Source organism: Dendrobates tinctorius, unplaced genomic scaffold, assembly GCF_039654945.1.
Source record: "Dendrobates tinctorius isolate UK_male_01 unplaced genomic scaffold, ASM3965494v1 ptg000055l, whole genome shotgun sequence".
In the NCBI taxonomy this organism is placed as follows: Eukaryota; Metazoa; Chordata; class Amphibia; order Anura; family Dendrobatidae; genus Dendrobates; species Dendrobates tinctorius.
In genome coordinates this window covers 2,853,718-2,881,526 of record NW_027361723.1, presented here as the reverse complement: position 1 = coordinate 2,881,526, position 27,809 = coordinate 2,853,718, and the positions used below count along the sequence as shown (strand labels likewise).

The 27,809-nt window shown below is 49.9% G+C and overlaps 1 long non-coding RNA gene across 1 annotated transcript; it reads left to right on the top strand.

The window, feature by feature from the left end:
• Positions 1–27,753, top strand: LOC141091631 (uncharacterized). The gene is made up of 2 exons (XR_012232550.1): positions 1–249; positions 27,550–27,753. It is a non-coding gene; the product is annotated as an uncharacterized lncRNA (long non-coding RNA).
• Positions 27,754–27,809: the final 56 nt, after the last annotated feature.

The following is a 27,809-nucleotide window of genomic DNA, read 5'->3' as shown; positions in this document are numbered from 1 at the left end:
CAGTATTGGGGTATCAGGTGCAGTAATAGGGACACATACGGTAGCAGCGGCTCAGTATTGAGGTATCAGCAGGATGAGGGGTTTGTGCAGGTTGGGAATAGATGGTGATGGGGCGGGAATATGAGAGGTGAAACATGTCGTTGTTGTATTCTCTGTAGCCGAGTCTTGGCTGGAGGAGTTGTCATGTCGGTCTGGGCCAGATGGAAAAGACGTGAAAAGTGAACGATTCCATCAGAAAGAACGTCAGCGGTAAGACACCAACTATACCTGTGCAGTAATCACATATGTTTTGTAGGAATGGTATTTACCACTGACGATATTGCGGTAATATCCACGTTGGCCTTTATATAGGGATTATTTTCAGTAACAGCGCAGTCATCGCCTACATCCACTATTAGGGTGCGTTACCTAGTTAGGGGCCCACTCAGAAGTTTTGCCCCCCTCGAACCGAAACCCTAGCTACACCTCTGGATTTGCTGCTTTGTCTATTTGCTTCAATAATACATTCTCAGTGGTTTCTGTTATATTTGGTGGCTTATTACAAACCCCTATGAGGATTTTATTACTTTTCCCTCCTTGTATCTCCACCCATAGAGACTCCACCTCTTCATTTCCCTCTTGTAGATCTTCTCTTAGTGTGGGCTTTATATATAGACAGACTCCACCCCCTTTCCTTTTTTTACGATCCCTCCTAAACAAATCATATCCTTGCAAGTTAGCCGCCCAGTCATAGCTGTCGTCTAACCATGTCTCAGTTATTCCTACTAGGTCGTATTTTTCCCTTCCCCATGACAGCACCGCAGACATGAGAAGGTATCTGCCCCCAGGAAACAGGAAACCTGTAGCAGAGACATAAGAAGGGGGCGGCACCTCTCTCCCCAGTTTGGTTTCCTGCAGCCGGAATGCTTGGGGCAGAGCCTGTACCTCCGGAGGGATCCCCCTCTGATGTCCGGTCAGGAGGCCGAGGTCCACAGGGAGAGGACGGCAGCGGGGCGCGGTGGCGCGCGCCTGTCAGCCCAGCTCGGTGGGCGCTGTGAGCGGTGTCCTCCTCGTGTGACTCCCCGGCGGCCGCTCCAGTGGGAGGCAGAGCCGGGGGAGGCCTGGCACCGACTGTGTGGCGACGGCTTCCGGGGTTGCACTGGAAGTGACTTCACATGCCGGGGGAGCGGTGTAATGGGCACTTCCGGGCGGGAGCAGTCCCAGAAGCGCGCACCGCTCCTCCATAAAAAGGGAGACGAGGCAAGCGCCAATGGTCCCTGAGAGGCTGCACACGGACTCCAGTGTTATAGAGCCAGACCAGCAGCAGAAGGAAAATGGATCCTAAAGTTGAGAGGAACGCGCAGGATGAAGAGCTACCGGGGTACCTAGGAAAGGGGCCGGGTGAGTGCCTTTGTAAGGCAGCACAATATATTAACAATTGCCCTATATATGTCTTCTGTAGGGAAAGGCCAAATTAAGAATAAATGCCGAAGGGAGACATTGCTGGAGGCAATACCTTCCCTACAGAAGGCAGCGGAATTCCTGGTGGACGCCGCAGTAGATTCCGTCCATGGTGCCGCCCGTGCATGAGCCCTTTCAAATTCAGGCTGCAGAGCACTTTGGTTAAAAAAAACTGGTCGGAAGACTTCCAGTCAAAAGTTAAACTCTGTGCCTTCCCTTGTGAGGGTCAATACTTGTTTGGGAAAGCATTGGATGAAATTTTAGAAAAGGCGTCAGATAAGAAAAAATGGTTTCCACCCCCCTTCCCTAGGCGCCGGTGGACTGAAGCTCTCTCATCCTTTCGTGGGAACAGGGAACAGAGGGAGCCAAGGGCGGCCAGACGATAGGACCACACGGGGCAGACCATGGAGGGGAAGAGAGAAGGGATTCCTCTTTAGTAAAACCACCCCGAGACCCGATACTAAGCAATGACGCCAGGGTGGTCGGGGGAAGGCTTCAGTTCTTTGTCCATCAGTGGGTAGCATTGCACACCTCAAAGTGGGTAACCGACCTGTTAGCCGGGGGCCTACGACTAAGTTTTCTAAGCCTTCCACCCCAAAGACTAAAAGTGACCCGGGTAGCCAAAAAGAATCAGGCTATGCTAGAAAAGGAGATCCAGCTCCTCCTTCAAAAAGAGGTACTAATAAAAGTCCCGTCTCATCAAGAAGGGAAAGGGTATTACAGCACTCTGTTCCTCACGCCAAAACCAGATGGGTCACTAAGAACAATATTCAATCTCAAAGCCCTGAACCAATACATCAGAACATAGAAATTCAAAATGGAGACCTTGGGGTCAGCAGTTAAGCTACTCGACCCAGGTTGCTACATGGCAGTAATAGATCTTACGACGCCTATTACCATGTCCCAATATGGGGAGAGCACCAACAATATCGAAGACTGGTGGTAGAGAGAGCTCAAATTCACACTCGTCTACTGTACCAGTACCTACCCTTCAGGGTATCAGTAGCCCCTCATATATTTACAACAATCATCGGGGAAGTAGCGTCCTTTATAAGAAGGGAGAATAACCTGCTAGTACCCTATCTAGACGATTTCCTGGTCATAGCAAACGACAAGCAAAATTGCGAAGATGCAGTTAAAGGTCCTGGAAATATTAACCAGGTTGGGCTGGAGGATCAATCTGAGAAAATCCAAATTAACTCCAGTACAGTCACAAGAATTCCTTGGAATTCAATTGGACTCATTAAAACAGCAGTGCATTCTTCCAGAAAGGAAAAATTGGGGCTATCCAACAAAAAACACAACGGATACAATCCGGTCGAGCCATATCAGTAAGTGAGGCAATGTCGCTCCTGAGCATGATAACAGCAACAATCCCAGCGGTCCGGTGGGCACAAGCCCATACGAGAGAGCTACAGTAGCAGATCCTATCCAAGCAGGAGAAGGGTCCTTCCAATTTAAACCGGGAGATCATTCTCTCCCCTCAAGTGCGGGAGTCACTAAAATGGTGGCTGAGCACCGAAAATTTAACCAGATCAGTGCCCTGGACTACTCAAAACTCAGTAGTATTAACCACGGACGCAAGTCTGAGTGGTTGGGGGGCACACACAGAGAAACGAACCCTAGAGGGCCAGTGGGAACCCGGAATGAGGGATGCATCCTCAAATCTTAAAGAACTGGCGGCTGTAAGGCGAGCCCTTCCCCTGGTAAAGCAAGAAGTACAAGGAAGACATGTCACCATATTATCCGACAACAACACAGTCATAGCATACATAAACAGACAAGGGGGTACAAGGTCGGCAACCCTTATGGCAGAGGCCAGGGAATTATTCGCATGGGCGGAAAACAATCTTCTGTCCTTATCGGGTACACATTTAAAGGGGGCAGACAATTATCTGGCCGATTATTTAAGCCACCATGTACTACACCAGGGAGAATGGTCCCTAAGTCAAAAAATATTTGGAGAAATCTGCACTGCCTGGGGCACACCAGAAGTAGACCTGTTTGCTACCAGGGAAAAATCGGAAAGTGGACAGGTTCTACTCCCTAAATCCAAGAGAGCAACCAGAGGGGGTGGACTCGCTACTACACCGGTGGAAATTTTGTCTGGCCTATGCGTTCCCCCCCCCCCTTTTCCATTGACACCAGTATTCTTGAAAAAGATCCGACAAGAGAGAGCTCGAATATTCTTGATTGCACCCTTCTGGCCGAAAAGGGCATGGTTCACATGGCTCAGACGCGGATCCTCCCAGATACCCTAAATCTGCTATACCAGGGCCCAGTAGAACACCCCAGGGTTCACAGGCTGCACCTCACTGCGTGGAACTTGAAAGGGGACTCCTTCTAGCAAAAGGGTTCTCAGTCCCGTTAGTAACCACCCTGCTCGCTAGCAGAAAGGAGGTAACTTCACGCAAATACCAAAAAATTTGGGAAAAATTCTTGCAGTTCATGGGCCAACAATTGACTGGGACAGCCCAGGAAATGCCAATAAAAGAAATCCTAGAGTTCCTCCAGAAAGGACTGGAAAAAGGACTGTCCACAAGCACCTTGAAAGTGCAGGTATCGGCCCTGGGTGCATTGTTTGATCAAAAACTGGCTGATCACCCATGGGTCTATAGATTCATTCGGGCCTCCTTTACATCCAGGCCCTCAAAATTAGCATCTAAGGTAGCTCCCTGGGATCTAAATTTAGTATTTAGGGCACGAACAGCGTCTCCATTGGAACCTATTGCTTCCATCTCAATAAAGGCGCTGACGCTAAAAACAGTACTCCTGGTGGCCCTAACCTCAGCTCGTCGTGTCTGCGAGCTGCAGGCAATGTCTGTAAATCCACCATATACCACCTTTTTGGATGATGGGGTGATCATAAAAACTGATCCAGCCTTCCTACCGAAGAAGCCAGGAAGGTCCCGGACGCTCGTGGCTGTAAAAGGTTCACATGGCCGCTCGGCCATGCGCTAGGATACACTGTATTTTCAACCCTACCCTTGGTACGCATGTGTTATGCAGCCTAGCCTGCTAGCGCTTAGGCGTAGGTAGGTCAGAGTTGGCGTCAGGCTTTAGTCCACACCAGTGACTCGGCACGCCTCAGTGCAAGTGCTCCGCACTCCATAGTCAGCGTCTATAGCGGCGCTCGTGGTAGCGACGCCGCGCGCTCAGTGGGCCTAGAGGGACTCTAACCCCGTGTCCTTGAGGTAGAGTTCTGTGGCTGTTTGCTGTGCGCTCTTTGGCCGGGCTCTGTGAGCTAAACAGGCTCCGGCATCCACGTTCAGTGGTTGTGCGGCTCTGTGAATTAACAGAGTCCGCTCCTGCTCACACTGGGTGACGTAACCCACGTGTGACTGTTTTCACGCTGCTCTATTCTTCCGCCATTGTCTAGCAGCAGTGTACCACCTCTGCACAGTGGACCCCGGCTGCAAACGCACCTACTACTACTTTATCATTTGGTGCGTTCCACCAGCCCTAATAAAGGGAGAGCGTTGGGCAGGGAAGAAGAACAAAAAAACTGCTTCTGCTGGTAGCGATTTCCACTGTACAACACTGTGTGCAGTGACAGGTGAGGCTCTATTTTTGTGCATCAGCTCTGTTGGTTGTTAGGCTGCCTTAGGCTAGTTTCACATTAGCGTTTTTTTGCGCAGCGCATCGGGCGCATAAAAAACGCAAAGAAAAACGCAAAACAAATGCGCGTTTTTTTAACGTCATGCGCACGCTGATGTGTAAAAAAAACGCAGCGTTGTTTGCGTTTTACATGCGTTTTTTGCATGCGTTGGCGTTTTTTATGCGCATGCGTTTTTAAGTGTGACGTTTTTTCCATTGTCTAGAGAACATTCTAGACTTGTTTAACTCAAAAACGCATGCGCAAAAAAACGCAAGCGTGCGCAAGACCATGCGCACGCATGCGTTCCCATAGGCTCCAATGTGGTGTTTTTGCGCATTCCGTGCGCAAGCGTGCGCATGCGTTTTTTTGACGAGACAGGGCGGAACCAAAAATGCAACATGTTGCGTCTGGCGCGCCTGGCGCAAAAGACAAAAAAACGCATGCGCACGAAAACGCAAGTATGCGCAAGACCATGCGCACGTCATGTTAAGTATAGGTGCGCAGTGCGCATGCGCACGGGTGCGCACGATGCGCTGCGCACAAAAGCGCTAATGTGAAACCAGCCTTACAAGGCTCCCTGATAGCTGCATTGCTGTTTGCACACTGCTGAGCAAACTGCCTTTTTAAAAGCAAAAGTACTTTTCTTCCTCTCTTCTGCACAGTTACCAAGCGTTCATTTTTCCACACTTTTGTGTGCAGCAGTCCTGCTTATTAGGCTGCCTGCTGCCATACTTGGACTGAGAGCATCATTGTCAGCCTCCTAAAATCTCTAGGGAGATTCCAATTCTCCCCAATACTATATACACCTTGTACCATATAGCTGGTGGTATTTTGGGTACATTTTTCAAAAAAATGAGGAAGTACAGTCATGGCCAAAAGTTTTGAGAATGACACAAATATTATATTTTCACATGATCTGCTGCCCTCTGGTTTTTATGTGTGTTTGTCAGATGTTTTTATCACATACAGAAATATAATTGCAATCATATGAGTAGCAAAAGGTTATATTGACAGTTAGAATGAGTTAATGCAGCAAGTCAATATTTGCAGTGTTGACCCTTCTTCTTCAGGACCTCAGCAATTCTCCCTGGCATGCTCTCAATCAACTTCTGGATCAAATCCTGACTGATAGCAGTCCATTCTTGCAAAATCAATGCTTTAATTTTGTCTGAATTTGAAGGTTTTTGTTTGTCCACCTGTCTCTTGATGATTGACCACAAGTTCTCAATGGGATTAAGATCTGGGGAGTTTCCAGGCCATGGTCCCAAAATCTGTTTTGTTCCCTGAGCCATTTAGTTATCACCTTTGCTTTATGGCAAGGTGCTCCATCATGTTGAAAAAGGCATTGTTGATCGCCAAACTGCTCTTGGACGGTTGGGAGAAGTTGCTCTTGGAGGACATTCTGGTACCATTCTTTATTCATGGCTGTGTTTTTAGGCAAGACTGAGAGAGAGCCCATGCCCTTGGCTGAGAAGCAACCCCACACATGAATGGTTTCAGGATGCTTGACAGTTGGCATGAGACAAGACTGGTGGTAGCGCTCACCTGGTCTTCTCCGAATAAGCCGTTTTCCAGATGTCCCAAACAATCGAAAAGGGGATTCATCAGAGAAAATGACTTTACCCCAGTCCTCAGCAGTCCACTCCCTGTACCTCTTGCAGAATATCAGTCTGTCCATGATGTTTTTCCTGGAGAGAAGTGGCTTCTTTGCTGCCCTCCTTGAGACCAGGCCTTGCTCCAAGAGTCTCCGCCTCACAGTGCGTGCAGATGCACTCACACCTGCCTGCTGCCATTCCTGAGCAAGCTCTGCACTGCTGGTAGCCTGATCCCGCAGCTGAAACACTTTTAAGAGACAGTCCTGGCGCTTGCTGGTCTTTCTTGAGCGCCCTGGAGCCTTTTTGGCAACAAGGGAACCTCTCTCCTTGAAGTTCTTGATGATGCGATAGATTGTTGACTGAGGTGCAATCTTTCTAGCTGCGATACTCTTCCCTGTTAGGCCATTTTTGTGCAGTGCAATGATGACTGCACGTGTTTCTTTAGAGATAACCATGGTTAACTGAAGAGAAACAATGATGCCAAGCACCAGCCTCCTTTTAAAGTGTCCAGTGGTGTCATTCTTACTTAATCATGACAGATTGATCTCCAGCCCTGTCCTCATCAACACCCACACCTGTGTTAATGGAGCAATCACTGAAAGGATGTTAGCTGGTCTTTTTAAGGCAGGGCTGCAATGATGTTGAAATGTGTTTTGGGGGATAAAGTTCATTTTCTAGGCAAATATTGACTTTGCAAGTAATTGCTGTTAAGCTGATCACTCTTTATAACATTCTGGAGTATATGCAAATTGCCATTAGAAAAAATGAAGCAGTAGACTTTGTAAAAATTAATATTTGTGTCATTCTCAACTTTTGACCATGACTGTATGGTGGAAGTTGGCAGGGGTTGCCAGCTGGTACTGGTGGGGGTGCATCTGCTGGTAGTGGCAAAAGCACAATAGCACCTAAGGCAGGAGGTGTTGAGCCTGCGTCATTGTCTGGCTCCACAAGGCCTCGAAGGCTCCCTTTTCTGGGAGTAGGTAAACCGCTTTTAAAGCCGGAGCTTCAGGAACAAGTTTTGGCTTACATTGCTGACTCAGCCTCCAGCTCTATCGCCTCCTCTTCTGAAGTTTCAAAAAATAAAAGCACTGAGTCGTCAGTGGAGTCTCCTGGTCAGGAACACCTTTCCTTGTGTCCTTCACCCCTACCAAAAGTGAAGGATGTGGCAGGCCACACTACAGATTACTCCATGGAGCTCTTTTCACATACCATGCCTGGGTTATCAAGTCAAATCGTGAATTCCCCAATCCACGATGAATCTGACATGGAGTGCACTGATGCACAGCCACTACTAGATTTTTCTGCTGGTACATTCACTCAGAGCACGACATTGTCCTCGCAGTGTACGGAGCCAGAATCTGACCCTGATGAAATTCAGGTGCCCCTTCCCGCATACTATACCACCTTACATGGTGACACAGAGGAAGGTGCACATGAAATTGAAGAGGAGGTGATGGATGACCCAGTTGTTGACCCAGATTGGCATCCATTGGAGGAAGAGGGTGCTGCTGCCAATAGCTCAGAAGAGGAGGAGGATCTGCAGCAGACATCGACATCGCAACAGCTGTTATCTGGCAGGCCCGGAGCAGTCCAAAAACGGGTTACAAAAACCAAGAGTTGCAGGACAGCTTGGCCAGACGGTCAAATTAGCACAGCGTGCAATGCCTCAAAATGTCTTCCATACTAGGAAGAGTGCAGTGTGGCACTTTTTTGAACAAAATCCTAATGATCAGGCAAAGGTAATCTGTAAGAAGTGTGCAAAGACCTTTAGTCGAGGGGAAAAAACTGAGAAATTTGAATACCAGTTGCATGCTTAGACATTTAACCACCATGCACTTGCAAGCGTGGACGGACTACCAAACCTCACGTACCACATGTGCACCTGCTCCGAATGAAGGTAGTCAGCAATGCTACATCACTTCCCCCACTGTAAGCCCACTGGTTAGCACACCACAAGCTGAAAATGTTGAGGTGTCGTCGCTAGAGTTGAGCGACTTTTGGTTTTTTAGGGTCGAGTTTCGTTAAGTGAAACCCAACTTTTTCAAAAGTCGGGTCGAGCAAGATCGGCCGACTATAGGGAAAAGTCGGGGTCGTCCCGAAACACGAAACCCAATGTAAGTCAATGGGGAATAAGTCAGCAGTGAGAGGAGGACAGGAAACACACCTACAGTGCCCATTTGAATGCCAAAGGCATCAATTCTTCTTACTTAAGCTTGTCAACCTTAATTAACTTCATAATACAAGTTACGCACTGAAAAATGGGGGTTATTTGGCTAAAGTTGTGGGGGGGGAGGGCTGGCTCCAGGTTTTCATGTGCCCTGGGCGAAAGAGCGCCCCTTTAACACATAGCACAACTCATCATGCTCCGATACGGCAGAGAAATAGCGGTATAGTACAATGAAAAATACTTCACTTTTTACATCTCATGACGAGGCCCATCTATTTCTCCATACAGAATCATTGGTCCCATATAATGTTTGAAACAGTATATGATGAGCTCCACATAATGCTACAGTATATGTTGGTCCCCATGGATGAAGCTCCACTGTGTTATGGGCCCAAATAATGCTCCAAACATAATGGGCCCCATTTCTAATGCTCTAGTGTATAATAGGCCCTGTAAATGCTGCTCCAGTGTCTGATGTCCACCTTTGGAATGTTCCAGTGTATGGTGGGCCCCATCTATCATTCTCCAGAGTATAGTGCTCCCCAAAAATTGCTGTCCCAACATTGAAAACAATCAAATAAGTCTCCTCGCTAGGGAATCCCTGTACTAGTCTAGACTCCTCGTCGTCCCCATCTTCCATCTCACTGCACAGTATTTCAACCTTGCAAGTGCTGTGATCCTGAGCAAGCAGGGGGGGGCCCACTCGTTGGCGACGGCACTGGCACAGGGCCCCTGATAGTACGGTGGTGTGTCTGATGGCGGGTGGGCCGAACCTGCACTTTCATCTGCAGCTTCCTCTTTGTCACCGTGTAAGATGGAGCTGTATATGGGAAGGGTAACCTGAGTTTCATCAGGGTCAGATTCAGGCCGTGTAGCGTGCGAGGGGAATGTAGTGGTCTGGGTCAATGTACCAGCAGATTCATCGAGCAGTGGCTGGGCATCAGTGCACTTGTGTCGCCCCCCAGGAGTACGGTCGCCACAGTGGCATTACCTTCCTCCTAGGGAGTGTGATGTCATGCTTGGGAGCAACGAAGGATCTCTCTAGCAGGTTAACTGATTGGGCGGCGTTATTCCCATGAGTCATGACCCTCCAAACAGCGTTCATGAAGGCAAAGTGTTTGTTTTACGTGGGCAGTATGGTTGCAAAGCTGAACCTTAAAGGAATGTCCAGAAGGGCACCACCAGGAGTGGAGCCTATGGTTTAATTCGACTCCACCTGGGAAACCTCAACCATGCCAGCTACAGAAAAGATGCACACATTGCAAGCTTAATTCCGTTAACGAACGAGACTCCGTCATGCCCCGCGGTCCGAGTCCGGCTTACTAGAGGGACACGTGAGGCTCTGGCACATGAGATTGGCCAATAACTGGTGTCATGCCCTTACATGTCCGTGGCTGCATGAGCGCTACACTGAAAAGGCCAGCGTTTGTCGCTTACAGGTGCAGATAACCCGCTGAACAACGTTAGTGATGGGGATCTGTGATTACAATTATTACCCGCGAACGATGATTTCCAAGTAAGTGCAGGTCAACCGCAGTTACGGAATTAGGCCTAACCGTCATTCCTGAAAAATGAAAAACTTACGTGTGCAAACCACAGGTGCTGTAGCTTGCTTAACAGCTCGCCAGCCGTTCTCAGGCCCAGTATGGATTACACGTGATTGCACAAAGGTGAGAAAGGGTACCGTATCCCCGGATAACATGTATGGATAGCATAGTGTACACATTCAAAATATATGTCTATACATCAGGAGGCAGGCTCAGACGGTGTCAGGCACAGTATGGATTTGACGGCCCAGACTACATAGCGGAGGAGCAGGGAGAGGTAAAGATTGCAAATGCTGGGGCCCTGCCCAAGCAAGGGGGGCCCACTCGTGGGCGTCGGTACTGGCACTGGGCCCCTCATAGTACGGCGGTGTGTCTGACGGCGGGTGTGCACCACCACCGTCAGAGACACTTGATTGCACTATGAGGGACCCTGTGCCAGTGCCCGCGCCCAAGAGTCGGCCTACCCACCTGTCCAGGGCAACGGCACTCGCACGGTGTCGTGCGCTAGGTGGTGACCCCGGCCATGGGGGGGGGAGGCAGCACAGTTAGGGAGTTTTAGAAAGTGGCATATGTTGATGTTGGACATTCAGCTTATGCAAAAGGCGAAATAGGTGAAGTCCCAGGAAGAGGTGGACCAAAGCAAGCCATTTTTCTGTCACCCTATGTGTCATCAGGGGAAGGTGGGACAAAATCCTTGGAAACCCATGCATGGTTCATTTTAATGGTAACCTGGCCAATGGCATCACGTGCAGAAGAGCGAAGGCTGAGGACATAAAATTATCCTCCTCTCCAGAATCCACGCAAACCTCCACCGCCAGAGTGGAGGAACCGAACTCCAGCTCCCCCTTGAAGGTTAGCTTGGAGGAAAATGGTGTAGAGTCACGTGACCCTTCTGTTGTTGCTGTGGCGCCCCTGAGGCTTCAGTTGCCACAGAGGTACTGCACCTTCTCCTAAGGTGTAGTGCCCCACTATCCAGGTAGGCTGGGAACTCCTTTCCGCATTCCAACACCTGCACCCCACACACAGGATAGATCAGCAGGAACCCATCCATGCTTTATGCTGGAAAGGTCATAGGGTGCCTTTTGAGGTCCCTGGCTTAGTAACACATGAGGTGCTGGGGAGGCGGGTGGAGTTAGATATAAAAGAGAGGGAAGAGTGAAAGTTATTAGTTAGTTGGTTAGAGGAGAAAGAAGAGAGAAGATAGGTGTCTGAGGGACATGCTGCAGCAGGCCCCAGTGATCTCGGCTGCTGGCACGAGAAAGACCAGAGAGAGAGACTGATAAGATTGATAACCTAACCTTCCATAAGAGAGAGAGAACAGATCGGAACGAAGGAGAAGAGAAGGACAGTGGGAAGCAGGTTGAGAAAGAGAGAGCACCCTTCCAGTCCAGAGAGCGCAAAGGCCGGGGCCCGGTCCCCGAGGTGGATTGGAACTTAATGTCCGGCAACAGACTTCGGAGGAGTAGTGAGCCGCTAACGGCTTGCTCCCATCATAGACTTGGGACACAACAGCAACTGAATAGAGAGGCGGGACGTAGTGAGGAGTCCCCGAGCAGGCTACAGCTGTCTGTCATACAAGTAAAGACTAGGAACACCTAGAGAGAGGCATTCCAGGGTAACTAAGTACTGGAGTGCTTCGCACCTAAAGGCGCATTGGAGGAGTCGTTCAGTGAAGGTACATGTTGGCGGAGTGTGGTAGGGAGAATCCTATCCTGCCTGGAGGTTGGCTGGAGCCCTGACCTGGAGAACACGGTACGGAGGCAGGCAGTTGTGTGAACTGCAAACAGTGAGTAAAGCTTTGGAACCGCATACTCTGGTGTCCTCCAGTTATTCCCGCACCACTACACCAGGGTACCAGCCTCCATACCATTCTGTGCCTCTCCTCATCCATTGCACCTACACTGCCCTGGGACTACAGCTCCACCTGTGGGGAGCTACACCATCTCTGCTGCACCACACCATCAGTCCCAGCGGATCTGCACGCAGTGTTGGCTAACACCTCACTTGCCAAATACCACGGGTGGCATCACGAACTAGTCATATAAACTTTAACACCATTAATATCACCGCCATTGATATTGGGCGCCCAGGGCCACGGACCGGGTCACCGCTGCTGTGACACATTCCCGCCTTGACACCGGCCCGGTACCGAGTACCCCGCAGCCCTGGGAGAAGCGAGGGCGACCCAATTTTTGGCGTCACGAACAGGATTACGAGACCCGATGCCATGGAACAGGATGACGAGACCCGATGCCATCGGGTTCTGTGTGCCTTGGATTAACAACTTTTGAAAATGTGCAGAAGACCAAATTTAATAGACTGTAAAATGGACATTAGAAATGGCCACTGGCGCGGAGAAGAAGGGCGTGAAGAGGTGGGAGGTCCTAAGAAAAGACCGCGAAGAGTCTTGGGCTGTCCCTGCCTGAATTACTATGTGACTGATGCATGGCCCACTCCCCGAGGGGATCGTGTACTGGCTTGGTTTGGAGGCGCGGGAAGAAGACGCTGCCCCCGGAAGGAGGGGCAGAGAAAGCCAGTGGCGAGCAGAAGGGCGAAGCAAGAAGAAGAACGCCAGAACGCCATTTTGGAGAGTGATGGAAGGAGGCCTGCGGAGCGCGGGGAAGTGCAAGCCCCCGGCGCCATGGCTCACGGCTCCAACCCTGAAGCTGGCATCATTTGCCGGCAGCTACAAGACGAAATCACCGAACTGACTACCCGTCTGCAGCTAAGAAGGGAAGCGCTGGAGAGGTTGAGACGGCAGCGCGCCCTGGCGGGGCCTACATCAGCGGTACCCTCTCCATCGGTACCTGCCGCTGCCGCACCAGACCACTCCCCGCCAGCGATAACTTTCACCTCCACGCTGTCCGTGCGGCTGCGTCCCGCTCGCCCGAAGAAGTCATCGGAGGACCCGGGAGCTGAGACCGTGCGCCCGCCCGGACCTGTTGTGGCTGCGCAGGTCCCGACCGAAGCCCCCGCGGACCCAGAGCTACCATCCGCTCCATCACCACCTGCACCGGAGCACAGGACGCACTGCCAGGAGGCCCCAGGTATGTCGGATGTGCCTCCACCTGGGAAGGCCCTGCGGTGTACCGCAATTGCAGCGGCTGGCCAGGTCGTCCTGGATCTGGTCTGGGACCGGGTGTTACGGCGGCGGAACACTCTTAAAAAAATATAAATAAACGTGTTCGCCGCCCGGGGTCCACCGTGCGGCAGATGGAAAAACCGCAGCTAGAAGACACAGAGCATTGTGGCGGTAATGTGCACAGGGTTCTATATCACCCAGGTGCAATCAAGCAGTCTCTGTTAAGTGCACAGAGCTGCTCCAGGAAAAAATAGAAAAGTAACGCTGAGCCTGTTAGCAACACAGGGACTCAGTGGCACACATGCGGTAGGCAAAAACCGGAGTAGTTAGGATTAGAGTTGAGCGAAACGAGTCGAAAAATTTCAAAAGTCGCCGACTTTTGGCAAAGTCGGGTTTCATGAAACGAAACCCGACCCTAGGATGAGGTCGGCCACGAGGTCGGCGACTTACGCGCCAAAGTCACGTTTCAAAAGTTTGTTTTGCGCTCTTTTTCAGCCAATCAGGATCCACGGACACTGTGGGCAACGTGATGACATAGGCACGGGTCACCACCATCTTTCAGAAGGGCATGCAAGTGATTGGCTTGCTTTGGTGGGCGTCACAGGGGGTATAAAAGGGCGTGCACGCCGACCGCCATCTTCTGCCGATCTTAGCATAGGGAGAGGTTGCTGCTGATTCTGTAGGGAGAGCGTTAGGCAGGGAAGAAGACCGAAAAACTGCTTCTGCTGCTAGCGATTTGGCCTGCACAACACACCAGTCAATGTGTGTGCAGTGCAAGGGGAGGCTATATAGTGGTGTATCAGTGGTGTTGGTTGTTGGGCTGCGTTCTAAGGCTTCCTGACAGGCTGGCATTGCTGTTTACCCAATGCTCCGCAAACTGCTTTTTTAAAAGCAATCCAATCTCCCTTATCCTCTAGTCACTTTGGTCACAGCTGTGGCATCGAGCCTGTCACATAGCGCTCAGATATTCATTGGGCCTCACACAATCCAAAAGTGTCCAGTGTCCAAAAGTGTGTGAAGAGATTCAAAATCTCACTTATCCTCTAGTCACTTAGGTCACAGCTGTGCCATCGAGCCTGTCACATAGCGCTCAGATATTCATTGGGCCTCACACAATCCAAAAGTGTCCAGTGTCCAAAAGTGTGTGCAGAGATTCAAAATCTCACTTATCCTCTAGTCACTTAGGTCACAGCTGTGCCATCGAGCCTGTCACATAGCGCTCAGATATTCATTGGGCCTCACACAATCCAAAAGTGTCCAGTGTCCAAAAGTGTGTGCAGAGATTCAAAATCTCACTTATCCTCTAGTCACTTAGGTCACAGCTGTGCCATCGAGCCTGTCACATAGCGCTCAGATATTCATTGGGCCTCACACAATCCAAAAGTGTCCAGTGTCCAAAAGTGTGCAGAGATTCAAAATCTCACTTATCCTCTAGTCACTTAGGTCACAGCTGTGCCATCGAGCCTGTCACATAGGGCTCAGATAATCATTGGGCATCACACAATCCAAAAGTGTCCAGTGTCAAAAAGTGTGTGCAGAGATTTAAAATCTCACTTATCCTCTAGTCACTAAGGTCACAGCTGTGCCATCGAGCCTGTCACATAGCGCTCAGATATTCATTGGGCCTCACACAATCCAAAAGTGTCCAGTGTCCAAAAGTGTGTGCAGAGATTCAAAATCTCACTTATCCTCTAGTCACTTAGGTCACAGCTGTGCCATCGAGCCTGTCACATAGCGCTCAGATATTCATTGGGCCTCACACAATCCAAAAGTGTCCAAAAGTGTGCAGAGATTCAAAATCTTACTTATCCTCTAGTCACTTAGATCACAGCTGTGCCATCGAGCCTGTCACATAGCGCTCAGATATTCATTGGGCCTCACACAATCCAAAAGTGTCCAGTGTCCAAAAGTGTGCAGAGATTCAAAATCTCACTTATCCTCTAGTCACTTAGGTCACAGCTGTGCCATCGAGCCTGTCACATAGCGCTCAAATATTCATTGGGCCTCACACAATCCAAAAGTGTCCAGTGTCCAAAAGTGTGTGCAGAAATTCAAAATCTCCCCTGTCCTATAGACACCTTGTACCTTGTTTTACATACTATATAGTTTGTTGGATTTTGTCTACATTTCTACCAAAAATGAGGAAGGCTGGTGGAAGAGGCCGTGGAATTGGGCGGGGGTTGGCAGCTGGTAATGATGGTGGTGGATCTGATGGTAGTGGCAAGAGCAAAATAGGACCGAATGCAGGAGGTGTTGAGCCTGCGTCATCGTCTGGCTACATAAGGCCTTGAACGCTTAGTGTTCTAGGAGTTGGCAAACCGCTTTTAAAGCCAGAGCATCAGGAAAAAGTTTTGTCTTACATTGCTGACTCAGCCTCCAGCTCTATCGCCTCCTCTTCTTCAGTTGTAAAAAGTAAAAGCACTGAGTCGTCATTGGAGGCTCATGTTCATGAACCACACCTTTCCTTGTGTCCTTCACCCCAACCAAGATTGAAGGATGATGCAGGCCATACTACTGATTACTCCATGGAGCTGTTTTCACATACCATGCCTGGATTATCAAGTGAAATGGTGAATTACCCAGGCCAAGATGAATCTGACATGGAGTGCACTGATGCACAGCCGCTGATGGATGATTCTGCTGGTACATTCACTCAGAGCACTACATTGTCCTCGTAGTGTACAGAGCCAGATTCTGACCCTGATGAGACTCAGGTGCCCCTTCCCGCACACTATACCACCATACACGGTGACACAGAGGAAGGTGCACATGACATAGAAGAGGAGGTGATGGATGACCCAGTTGTTGACCCAGATTGGCATCCATTGGGGGAAGAGGGTGCTGCTTCCAATAGCTCAGATGAGGAGCATCCACAGCAGACATCGACATCGCAACAGCTGTTATCTGGCAGGCCCGGAGCACTCCAAAGACAGGTTCCAAACATCAAAAGAGTTGCTGGACAGCTTGTCCAGAGGGTCAAAAGATCACAGCGTGCTAGGCCGCAAAATGTCTGCCAAAGTAGGAAGAGTGCAGTGTGGCACTTTTTTGAACAAAATCCTCATGATCAGGCCAAGGTTATCTGTAAGAAGTGCGCAAAGACCTTTAGCCGAGGGAAAAAACTGAAAAATTTGAATACCAGTTGCATGCTTAGACATTTAACCAGCATGCACTTGCAAGCGTGGACACAACACCAAACCTCAAGTGCCACATGTGCAACTGATCACAACGAAGGTAGTCAGCAACGCTACATTGTTTCCCCCACTGTAAGCCCCCCGGTTAGCACAGCAGCAAATGTTGAGGTGTCGTTGCAAGGCCACAGCAGTCAGGGAATCCCACTGTTATATCAACGAAAGACTGATTCTAGGCCATCAGAAAGAACACCAACTCCATCACCATCATCAACCCTCTCTCAGTCCGCCCTGTCCACCGCTACTTCCACCATATGCAGCTCTCAAGTCCAGCTCACCCTCCCAGACACTATGAGTAGGTCAAGAAAGTACTCAGTCTCTCATCCGCGTACACTGGGTTTGAACGCCCACATTGCCAAACTAATCTCGTTTGAGATGATGCCCTTTCGGTTGGTGGAAAGCACAGCTTTCCGCGAACTCATGGCCTATGCAGTACCACGCTATGACCTACCCAGTCGCCACTTCTTCTCTCGCAAAGCCATCCCAGCCCTCCACCATCATGTGAAAGACCGCATTGTCCATGCACTCAAGCAGTCAGTGAGCGGAAAGGTGCACCTCACAACTGATGCATGGTCCAGTCGGCATGGCCAGGGCCGTTACGTGTCCATCACTGCGCACTGGGTTAATGTGGTGGATGCAGGGTCCACAGGGGACAGCGGTGGTGGGACAGTGCTGCCTAGCCCACGGTATAGGAAACAGTTGGCTGTAGGCGTTCCACCCTCCTCCTCCTCCTCCTCCAGAAGCGAAAGCTCGTCCACAGAGCGCAGTCGTACGAGCACTCCATCTGCAGCTGCCACTGTTGCACACGATGTGTCCCCCTATCGAGCAGCTAGTGGAAAGCGTCAGCAGGCTGTGTTGCAGATGATGTGTGTGGGCGACAGACATACCGCCGAGGTGCTGGCCGAGTACTTGAAGCGACAAACTGAGTCATGGCTGGGCAGTGTACATCTTGAGGCAGGCAAGGTAGTTAGTGATAACGGCCGTAATTTTGTGGCAGCCATAGCCCTTTCAAAACTCAGCCACATACCTTGCTTGGCTCACACCTTGAACCTGGTGGTGCAGTGCTTCCTCAAAAATTATCCGGAGTTAACAGCCCTGCTCCAGAAGGTGCGAAGACTGTGCGCGCACATCCGCCGGTCGCCTGTACACTCCGTTCGTATGCAGAAGCTGCAGCGATTGCTCCACCTTCCCAACCACCGCCTCATTATCGACATTGCAACAAGGTGGAACTCCACCCTGCACATGGTGGAGCGGCTGTGCGAGCAGAGGCAGGCCATAATGCATTTATGGGAGGATACACGGCCAGGCACTTTGAGAGCAGACATGGAGTTGACAGGCGTGCAGTGGTCGAAGCTGAAAGACCTTTGTAAAGTCCTTCAGTGTTTTGAGGAATGCACACGGCTGGTAAGCGCAGACGACGCCATCCTAAGCATGAGCATCCCACTTATGCGTCTGCTCATGCAAACTTTGACGCACCTTAAGGAGCAGGCGTCTGCAGCCAATGTTGAGGAAGAGGAGGAGGGAATCCTTGATGACATTCAGCCATTGTCTGCTCAGGGACCTCTCCTGGACGAGGTGGAGGAAGAAGAGGAGGAGGAGGAGGATGATGGGGATGATTACTTAGGGGAGGAGGATGCATCTCGTGGGGCAAGTGAAAATGTTGGCGTGGCAAGGTCTGGTACAGGGTTTGTGCGTGACTGGAGGGATGTGGATTTGCCAGAAAGTGCTCCTCCACCCAGCACTCGCAGTGCATCATTGACACCGGGAACATTGGCCCACATGTCAGATTATGCCTTGCGGATCCTAAAAAGGGACCCCCGCATTGCCAAAATGATGAACGATGACGACTACTGGTTGGCCAGCATCCTGGATCCACGCTATAAAGGCAAATTACAAAACATCATGCCACAGGAGAACCTTGACCTAATATTGGCTAATAAAGAAGCAACTCTGGTAAATCGGTTGCTTGAGGCATTCGCAGCACACAGCAGCGGTGATGGTTCTCACACGAGCCGTACGGGCCGGGGGCAGCTTGGCAGAGGTGTTCGTGGTGCACACAGCAGAAGTGGTGTTGGAGACAGGGGTTTCATGACAATGTTGTGGACTGATTTTTCAAATACCGCTCACACAACTGGTAATACTGCATCGATGGAAAGTGACAGGAGACAGCAGTTGTCAACTATGGTTACAAACTACTTTTCCTCCCATATCGATGTTCTCCCACACAGGTCATTCCCCTTTGACTATTGGGCCGCTAAACTGGACACCTGGCCTGAATTGGCCCAATATGCCTTACAGGAGCTCGCTTGCCCAGCTGCAAGTGTGCTATCGGAAAGAGTCTTCAGTGCAGCTGGATCAATCCTGACAGAAAAAAGGACCCGTCTGTCAACCCAAAATGTGGCTGATCTAACCTTCATTAAAATGAACCACGCATGGGTTTCCAAGGATTTTGTCCCACCTTCCCCTGATGACACATAGGGTGACAGAAAAATGGCTTGCTTTGGTCCACCTCTTCCTGGTACTTCACCTATTTCGCCTTTTGCATCAGCTGAATGTCCAACATCAACATATGCCACTTTCTAAAACTCCCTAACTGTGCTGCCTCCCCCCCATGGCCGGGGTCACCACCTACCGCACGACACCGTGCGAGTGCCGTTGCCCTGGACAGGTGGGTAGGCCGACTCTTGGGCGCGGGCACTGGCACAGGGTCCCTCATAGTGCAATCAAGTGTCTCTGACGGTGGTGGTGCACACCCGCCGTCAGACACACCGCTGTACTATGAGGGGCCCAGTGCCAGTACCGACGCCCACGAGTGGGCCCCCCTTGCTTGGGCAGGGCCCCAGCATTTGCAATCTTTACCTCTCCCTGCTCCTCCGCTGTGTAATCTGGGCCGTCAAATCCATACTGTGCCTGACACCGTCTGAGCCTGCCTCCTGAGACATATATTTTGAATGTGTACGCTATCCATACATGTTATCCGGGGATACGGTACCCTTTCTAACCTTTGTGCAATCACGTGCAATCCATACTGGGCCTAACACCGTCTGAGCCTGCCTCCTGAGACATATATTTTGAATGTGTACGCTATCCATACATGTTATCCAGGGATACGGTACCCTTTCTAACCTTTGTGCAATCACGTGCAATCCATACTGGGCCTGACACCGTCTGAGCCTGCCTCCTGAGACACATATTTTGAATGTGTACGCTATCCATACATGTTATCCAGGGATACGGTACCCTTTCTAACCTTTGTGCAATCCATACTGGGCCTAACACCGTCTGAGCCTGCCTCCTGAGACATATATTTTGAATGTGTACGCTATCCATACATGTTATCCAGGGATACGGTACCCTTTCTAACCTTTGTGCAATCACGTGCAATCCATACTGGGCGTGAGAACGGCTGGCGAGCTGTTAAGCAAGCTACAGCACCTGTCCAGACAAGTACAGGGATACCCTAGCGAGGAGACTTATTTGATTGTTTTCAATGTTGGGACAGCAATTTTTGGGGAGCACTATACTCTGGAGAATGATAGATGGGGCCCACCATACACTGGAACATTCCAAAGGTGGACATCAGACACTGGAGCAGCATTTACAGGGCCCATTATACACTAGAGCATTAGAAATGGGGCCCATTATGTTTGGAGCATTATTTGGGCCCACAAGACAGTGGAGCTTCATCCATGGGGACCAACATATACTGTAGCATTATGTGGAGCTCATCATATACTGTTTCAAACATTATATGGGACCAATGATTCTGTATGGAGAAATAGATGGGCCTCGTCATGAGATGTAAAAAGTGAGGTATTTTTCATTGTACTATACCGCTATTTATCTGCCGTATCGGAGCATGATGAGTTGTGGTATGTGTTAAAGGGGCGCTCTTTCGCCCAGGGCACATGAAAACCTGCAGCCAGCCCTCCCCCCCCCCACAACTTTAGCCAAATAACCCCCATTTTTCAGTGCGTAACTTGTATTATGAAGTTAATTAAGGTTGACAAGCTTAAGTAAGAAGAATTGATGCTTTTGGCATTCAAATGGGCACTGTAGGTGTGTTTCCTGTCCTCCTCTCACTGCCGACTTTTATTCCCCATTGACTTACATTGGGTTTCGTGTTTCGGGACGACCCCGACTTTTCCCTATAATCGGACGATCTTGCTCGACCCGACTTTTGGAAAAGTCGGGTTTCACGAAACGAAACGCGACCCTAAAAAAACAAGTCGCTCAACTCTACTGAGCGCTATGTGACACACTCGATGGCACAGCTGCCTGTGACCAAAGTGACGAGAGGATAATGGAGATTTTGAATCTCTGCGCACACTATTGGACACTGGACACTTGTGGATTGTGTGAGGCCCACTGATATCTGAGCGCTATGTGACAGGCTCGATGGCACAGCTGTGACCAAAGTGACGAGAGGATAATGGAGATTTTGAATCTCTGCGCACACTTTTGGACACTGGACACTTGTGGATTGTGTGAGGCCCACTGATATCTGAGCGCTATGTGACAGGCTCGATGGCACAGCTGCCTGTGACCAAAGTGACGAGAGGATAATGGAGATTTTGAATCTCTGCGCACACTTTTGGACACTGGACACTTGTGGATTGTGTGAGGCCCACTGATATCTGAGCGCTATGTGACACGCTCGATGGCACAGCTGCCTGTGACCAAAGTGACGAGAGGATAATGGAGATTTTGAATCTCTGCGCACACTTTTGGACACTGGACACTTGTGGATTGTGTGAGGCCCACTGATATCTGAGCGCTATGTGACACGCTCGATGGCACAGCTGCCTGTGACCAAAGTGACGAGAGGATAATGGAGATTTTGAATCTCTGCGCACACTTTTGGACACTGGACACTTGTGGATTGTGTGAGGCTCACTGATATCTGAGCGCTATGTGACACGCTCGATGGCACAGCTGCCTGTGACCAAAGTGACGAGAGGATAATGGAGATTTTGAATCTCTGCGCACACTTTTGGACACTGGACACTTGTGGATTGTGTGAGGCCCACTGATATCTGAGCGCTATGTGACACGCTCGATGGCACAGCTGCCTGTGACCAAAGTGACGAGAGGATAATGGAGATTTTGAATCTCTGCGCACACTTTTGGACACTGGACACTTGTGGATTGTGTGAGGCCCACTGATATCTGAGCGCTATGTGACACGCTCGATGGCACAGCTGCCTGTGACCAAAGTGACGAGAGGATAATGGAGATTTTGAATCTCTGCGCACACTTTTGGACACTGGACACTTGTGGATTGTGTGAGGCCCACTGATATCTGAGCGCTATGTGACACGCTCGATGGCACAGCTGCCTGTGACCAAAGTGACGAGAGGATAATGGAGATTTTGAATCTCTGCGCACACTTTTGGACACTGGACACTTGTGGATTGTGTGAGGCCCACTGATATCTGAGCGCTATGTGACACGCTCGATGGCACAGCTGCCTGTGACCAAAGTGACGAGAGGATAATGGAGATTTTGAATCTCTGCGCACACTTTTGGACACTGGACACTTGTGGATTGTGTGAGGCCCACTGATATCTGAGCGCTATGTGACACGCTCGATGGCACAGCTGCCTGTGACCAAAGTGACGAGAGGATAATGGAAATTTTGAATCTCTGCGCACACTTTTGGACACTGGACACTTGTGGATTGTGTGAGGCCCACTGATATCTGAGCGCTATGTGACAGGCTCGATGGCACAGCTGTGACAAAAGTGACTAGAGGATAAGGGAGATTGGATTGCTTTTAAAAAAGCAGTTTGTGGAGCAGTGGGTAAACAGCAATGCCAGCGTGTCAGGAAGCCTTAGAAGGCAGCCCAACAACCAACACCACTGATACACCACAATATAGCCTCCCCTTGCACTGCACACACAGTGACTTGTGTGTTGTGCAGGCCAAATCGCTAGCAGCAGAAGCAGTTTTTTTGTCTTCTTCCCATCCTAATGCTCTCCCTACAGAATCAGCAGCAACCTCTCCCTATACTAAGATCGGCAGAAGTAAGATGGCGGTCGGCGTGCACGCCCTTTTATACCCCCTGTGAGGCCCACCAAAGCAAGCCAATCACTTGCATGCCCTTCTGAAAGATGGTGGTGACCCGTGCCTAGGTCATCACGTTGCCCACAGTGTCCGTGGATCCTGATTGGCTGAAAGAGCGCAAAACAAACTTTTGAAACGCGACTTTGGCGCGTAAGTCGCCGACCTCGTGGCCGACCTCATCCTAGGGTCGGGTTTCGTTTCATGAAACCCGACTTTGCCAAAAGTCGGCGACTTTTGAATTTTTTCGACCCGTTTCGCTCAACTCTACTCTGAAGTGCTGTCCGCACAGACAAAACACTCGGTCATGTGTAAGTGGGGTTCGGTAACGTCAGCTGATCCCCTGCTGTGTGTACGGCAAACTCTCCTGCTGCCTACAACTTCTGACTACCTCTGATTTAATATGTTCTCTGATTTGCCCTCTGTCTCCACTCTGTTTTGAGTATTTCCTCCGGCCTACAACACCGCCTGTTTCTGCTGTCAAGTGCCGTCTGCACAATCCACACTTGTTCCTGTGGTACCTGGGTCCTGTAACATCTGCTCATCTCCAGAGTTGAGCACGGCAATGTCTCCTGCTTTGTCTACATTCCCACTACTTGTAGTGGAAATGTGGACAGAGCAGGAGACATTGCCTGACTCACCTCTAGGGAGAAGCTGCTGTTACAGAACCCCAGTAACACAGGAACAAGTGTGGATGTGCAGACGGCATTTCAGAGCAGCAACTGGCGTGGTTGGAAGCCAGCGGAAATACTCGAAACAGAGTGAAGACAGAGGCCTAATTGGAGTACGTTGACAGTTAGTAGTAGTCTAGAAACAATCGCAAACTGCCACCAATTAGGCCTCAGCCTACTACCTGATTTTCCCTGGGCTCCGACACCGCCAGTTGGTGCTCAGAAGTGCTGTCCGCACAGACAAAACACTCGCTCATGTGTAAGTGGGGTTCGGTAACGTCAGCTGATCCCCTGCTGTGTGTATGGCAAAGTGTCCTGCTCCCTCCACAGTCAAACAACCTCAGATTTACACCTGGCTCCAAGTAGGCCTCAGCCTACTACCTCATTTTCCCTGGGCTCCGACAACGCCAGTTGGTGCTCGGAAGTGCTGTCCACACAGAAAAACACACTCGTTCATGTGAAAGTGGGGTTCGGTAACGTCAGCTGATCCCCTGCTGTGTGGCGGGCAAACTGCTGCTGCCTCCAAATGTTAGCTACTTCAGATTTAAACATTCTCTGATTTGGCCTCTGTCTCCACTCTGTCTCTAGAATTTCCTCTGACCTCCAACACCGCCAGTTCCTGCTCACAGTTGCCATCCACGCAATCCACACGTGTTCCTGTATTACTGGGGTTCTGTTACGTCAGCAGATCCCCCAATGTGTGTCTGCCACTGTCTCCTGCTCTGTCCACATTCCCACCGCTTGCAGTGGGAAGGTGGACATGTGGACAGAGCAGGAGACAGTGGCAGACACACATCAGGGGATCTGCTGACATTACAGAATCCCAGTAACACAGGAACACGTGTGGATTGGGCAGACGGCTACTGTACGCATAAACTGGCGGTGTTGGTGGTCACGTGAAATCCTGGAAACAGAGTGGAGACAGATGCCCAATTGGAGCACGTTGACAACCTGTTGTAGCCTACAAACAATCTAAAACTGCCACCAAGTAGGCCTCGGCCTGCACCCTGGTTCTCCCTGGGCTCCAACAACGCTAGTTGGTGCTCGGAAGTGCTGTCCACACAGAAAAAGACACTTGTTCATGTGAATGTGGGGGTCAGTAATGTCAGCTGATCCCCTGCTGTGTGGAGGGCAAACTGCTGCTGCCTCCAAATTCAAACAACGTCTTATCTTAAACTGCCTCCAAGTAGGCCTCAGCCTACAAAATGACTATCCCTGGGCTCCAACATCGTCAGTTGTTGCTCGGAAGTGCCGTCCACACAGAAAAACACACTCGTTCATGTGAAAGTGGGGTTCGGTAACGTCAGCTGATCCCCCTGCTGTGTGGAGGGCAAAGTGTCCTGCTCCCTCCAAAGTCAAAATACCTCAGCTTTACACCTGGCTCCTAGTAGGCCTCGGCCTGCACCATGATTGTCACTGGGCTCCAACACCGCCTGTTGGTGCTCGGAAGTGCTGTCCACACAGAAAAACACACTCGTTCATGTGAAAGTGAGGTTCAGTAACGTCAGCTGATCCCCTGCTGTGTGGAGGGCAAACTGCTGCTGCCTCCAAATTGTAACTACTTCAGATTTAAAAATTCTCTGATTTGGCCTCTGTCTCCACTCTGTCTCTAGTATTTCCCCTGACCTCCAACACCGCCAGTTCCTGCTCACAGTTGCCGTCCACGCATTCCACACGTGTTCCTGTGTTACTGGGGTTCTGTTACGTCAGCAGATCCCCCAATGTGTGTCCGGCACTGTCTCCTGCGCTGTCCACCTTCCCACTGTAAGCGGTGGGAATGTGGACAGAGCAGGAGACAGTGGCAGACAAACATCAGGGGATCTGCTGACATTACAGAACACCAGTAACACAGGAACACGTGTGGATTGGGCAGACGGCTACTGTACGCATAAACTGGCGGTGTTGGTAGTCACGTGAAATCATGGAAACAGAGTGGAGACAGATGCCTAATTGGAGCACGTTGACAGTCTGTTGTAGCCTACAAGCAATCTAAAACTGCCACCAAGTAGGCCTCGGCCTACACCATGATTGTCCCTGGGCTCCAACAACACCAGTTGGTGCTCGGCAGTGTCTTTGGCACGGGGACTCCCTGTTGCCCAGCCTGGTTCCAGCACGCCTGCTGTTTCCGGGTAGTGTCAAGGTCACTATGCCACCAATCCGTTGTCCTGTCGTCTTGCGGCCGGGTTAGCCGACTCTACGGTGCCTGCAGTTTAGGTGACTCCTATGTGGGCTGCGGGAACTGGCACTGAAGGCTGGATCCGTAGTGCCAATGGGACATGGACCCCCTGTAGGACTGTGGGTTTCGGTAACTGCGGCAGGCTTGCGGCCTGGCTACTTTGCTTTGAATGGGTACCTTCTGCTACCCACCCGGGTTCCAGCACGCCTGCTGTTTCCGGGTAGTGTCAAGGTCACTATGCCACCAATCCGTTGTCCTGTCGTCTTGCGGCCGGGTTAGCCGACTCTACGGTGCCTGCAGTTTAGGTGACTCCTATGTGGGCTGCGGGAACTGGCACTGAAGGCTGGATCCGTAGTGCCAATGGGACATGGACCCCCTGTAGGACTGTGGGTTTCGGTAACTGCGGCCTGGCTACTTTGCTTTCAATGGGTACCTTCTGCTACCCACCCGGGTTCCAGCACTGTCTGCTGGTTCTCGCCAGAGCCTTTGGCCTAGGTGCCTCCATCTCGGTATCCGAGGTCCAGCACCGTCAGCTGGTCCTTGGTAGTGCTTTTTAGCACAGGTACCTTCTGCTTAGTAACCGTGGTCCAGCACCGTCAGTTGGTCCTCGGTAGTGCCATTGGCTCTTGTTCCTTCTGCTACCCATCCGGGTGCCAGCACTGTCTGCTGGTTCTCGCCAGTTTCTCAGCCTTCTTGTACCTTCTGCTACATTTCCAAGATCAAGCTTTTTGAAATTGTCTTTGGTAATCCTTATTGATCTCCATGACGATGACCCTGAAGACCACACCAAAGAAGACCAGAAATATGACCCTAAATAATAAGACCAAGAGGACAAAGAACATGAAGACAACCACCAAGATACAGAACAAAAGACAGAAGAACAAGAAGCAGAAGAACAGAAAGCAGAAGAACATTAAGCATAAGACAAAAAATCAGCATAGAAGAAATCAAAATTATAAGCAGAAGACTAAGCAGTAAATGGGGGTGAGTCCGTTCCTCCTCGTGGTGCCCCTGGAAAATGCCTGCTGCTGCAGGCCAAACTGAACGCGGACAAATCCTTTTGTAAATCTTTTGTGACAGGCAGAACGTAAGGTGTAATCTTATAACTTTTATAGATAAGTACTACAGGAATGCCTGTCACCATAAGAAAATGAAGAAAAAGAAGAATAGGAAGAAGATGAAGAAATAGCATATGAAAATTAATAATAGCTGAATAAGAAGAATATGAAGAATGGAAAAAAAAAATTAATGGGGAGAAGATGAAGAAGAAGAAGATGAATAAGGTGAAGAAACAGTTGATGAAAAAAATGCTACTGCTGCGGATCATGAAGGAGAAAGTGTGGGAGAAGTACAAAAGAAGGTGAAGAGCAAGGAAGTTGTGAAACACACATATCTGACTAAATATAAAAAAGGTTAACATAGTCAATATCTTTTTAACTCCGAACGTCTTGAAAAAAAAAATTGGATTTAATGCTGTGCCATGTGATTTGAATAAACCACTATGCCTTTAATGTCTCCTCCACCTCCCACAATACATTCTACATGATTCTTATTTGTTTTCAATTATGTAGAATTAGCCAACAAGGAAATAAAGGCCTTTTTTTAATTCCGATACCGGAAGTCCCATTGACTTGAATGGGACTTCCGGTATCGGAATCGGCGATACCCGATTTTTTTTTCGTATCGGGCGATACCATCCGATACGATATTTTTGGGTATCGAACGGTATCGCTCAACACTAGTAGTAACCAGAGGTAGGCCAGAAAGCAAATTCACAACATTCTCGGTATTCTGGGGTCTTATATACGATCCCATTATTCTGGTGTTTTATATACATTCCCGTACTTTCGAGTCGTTATATACGGTCTCAGTATTCTGGGGTGTTACATACGGTCTTGTTATTCTGGGGTGTTTGTTCTTTACTATGTGATATGCAGTGGTATGAAAAAGCGTTTGCCCCCTTCCTGATTTCCAATTCTTTTGTCACACTTAACCCCTTAACAACTGATCTGCGCTTTCAGAGCTCCGCGGTGATGGCCCTGCAGGAGGCCAGCGAGGCTTATCTGGTGGGACTGTTCGAGGACACCAACCTGTGCGCCATCCACGCCAAGAGGGTAACAATCATGCCCAAAGACATCCAGTTGGCCCGCAGGATCCGTGGGGAGAGAGCTTAGATCTTCCCGGGCTCCAACCACAACACAAAGGCTCTTTTCAGAGCCACCAAATCTTCCCAAAAACGAGCTGAGTCCTGAACTGCCGGTTTATGTGCGTGTTCTCCATA